The sequence below is a fragment of the Octopus bimaculoides genome, chromosome 6 (assembly GCF_046866305.1).
Source record: "Octopus bimaculoides isolate indiv1 chromosome 6, ASM4686630v1, whole genome shotgun sequence".
NCBI classification, from domain to species: Eukaryota; Metazoa; Mollusca; class Cephalopoda; order Octopoda; family Octopodidae; genus Octopus; species Octopus bimaculoides.
Window position 1 is genome coordinate 84,835,066 of NC_142933.1, and position 1,988 is coordinate 84,837,053.

The window sequence follows — 1,988 nt, forward strand, 5'->3', positions numbered from 1 at the left end:
ATTAGGCGACAACGCCATCTTTACATCACGTGATAGCTACGGATGCACAGTAGTGACTCAATTGGATTTCCAACAATATACGCAGCTTAAAAGTGGAATTTTTTTTTACTTTGTTTTGATGTGAGGAAGAGGTTGAGGGAATGTAACGTTTCGGATAGAACCCTTCGTCGGGAAGTCATGTTAAGTGGTGGTAGCGAAGAGATGAGGTAATTGTTCGCTAGGAAAAAAGATAGGTAAAGGAAAAAAAAAAACAAAAAAAAAAACGAAATCTCAATTGTTTTATGCATTTTAATAGGATGACACACTTCATAATTAACCATACTGTTTCCTGGTAACTTCCAATTGTTTTTTTGTTTTCAATTTGTGAGTACAACGTAGGATTTCCCGACAGATATTAATTTTATAGTTAAAATTATCCAGAAATTTCCCCCCAAAATAACAAGAAAATTTTACAACGCAGTATAAAAACCATAAATGATATAAATAAAATGCAAAAGAAGTAAGAGACAGAGAAAAAAAAAGAAAAGAAAAGGTGAATAATAAAGTCTAACCATTATTCATGACGCGATGCGGTAAGAAACGGATCGGTAATAGCGGACGCTGTTTGAATAATTTCGCTTTAAGCCATCCGTAGCCTATCACGTGCCGACTGTGTTTGGTCCTCCATGCTAGAACCAACTCGAAACGGATTTCAAAAACGTTCAAAACCAACAACGAAAAAAGGCTTTAAAAAACACTAAATCCAAAACAAACTTATAAACAACTCGGACAGACGTTCGTCTTCTAGAATTTTGTTTCGTTGTTAATCATCAATCCATTTCTCTGTCCGTCGTAGTTATTATAACAGATTGAATATTTCTTACACATCGTCGTAAACAAAACAAAACAACAAGAAAAGAGAGAAGCGAAGACAGAAAAACCCACCAATTTCTACCTTTTTTCCCTATTTTTTCCAATCCCTTGAATATTATTCCACATTTTTCTTTTTAAAATACCTTCTATATCAACTTTAATATCATCTATAGACATTATATATATATACATATATGTAATCCCGTTTCTAAATTATTCTATATTGTAAACAAACAGCCAGTAGAGAGAAGAAGAAATCAATTTCTACCTTTTTTCCAATCCCTTAAATATTATTTCACATTTATTCTTTTAAAATTACCTTCATTATCAATTTTAATAACATCTAAACACTATATATATACATATATAATTCGGTGTTTCTAAAATATTCTATATTTTAAACAAACAACCAGTAGAGACAAGAAAAACCCATCAATTTCTACCTTTTTTTCCAATCCCTTGAATATTATTTCACATTTATTCTTTCAAAATACCTTCCATATCAACTTTAATATCATCTAAACATTATATATAATCCCCTGTTTCTAAAATATTCTATATTACCTGAAAGCATTCCATATACATTGCAGAGACTGGACACAATTTTGAATCTGTAAACATATCTTGCCTTAATTTCTAAACATCCAAAATAATCCACACATGTCATATCAAACCTGCATTACACAACAAAACACTTCTGTTGCTTCTTTAATAATCTCTCCTTTACATTAAGTCAATCGATTACATCTGTATATAGTTTGTTGTCTTTCGTAACATATAACAATAACTACAAGAACAACAACAGCCATTTGGCTTTTCTTCAACTTCTACTTTCTCTTCTCTGCTTCTCTCTCTCTCCATCTCGGCTTCCCGCGACCGTTTCTGAAATAACACTAAAGGAACTAACCATATTCGCAATGCCTTGACTCCTGGACATTATTATGTAAATTTATATCAATTTCTATATCTCTCTCTCTTATCTCATAGATATAGATAAAACAACTCGATACATAATCTACACCCACACCACTCATAATAGATACACACATACAATCTCTTCTCTCTCTCTTTTATACACCCACACTACACAAATAGACACAAAAATCTCTTCCCTCATATACACCCCTCACACATAT

At 32.0% G+C, this 1,988-nt stretch overlaps 1 protein-coding gene across 1 annotated transcript in view; it reads left to right on the top strand.

Moving 5' to 3' along the window:
- The first annotated feature begins 214 nt into the window (after window positions 1-214).
- The window catches only part of LOC106876431 (E3 ubiquitin-protein ligase AMFR), a 72,254-nt gene continuing 70,480 nt past the window's right edge, over window positions 215-1,988 (top strand). Inside the window, exon 1 of the mRNA XM_014924977.3 lies at window positions 215-233. The gene's annotated coding sequence lies outside the window, so the exon portion shown is untranslated. The remainder of the gene's footprint in view (window positions 234-1,988) is intronic.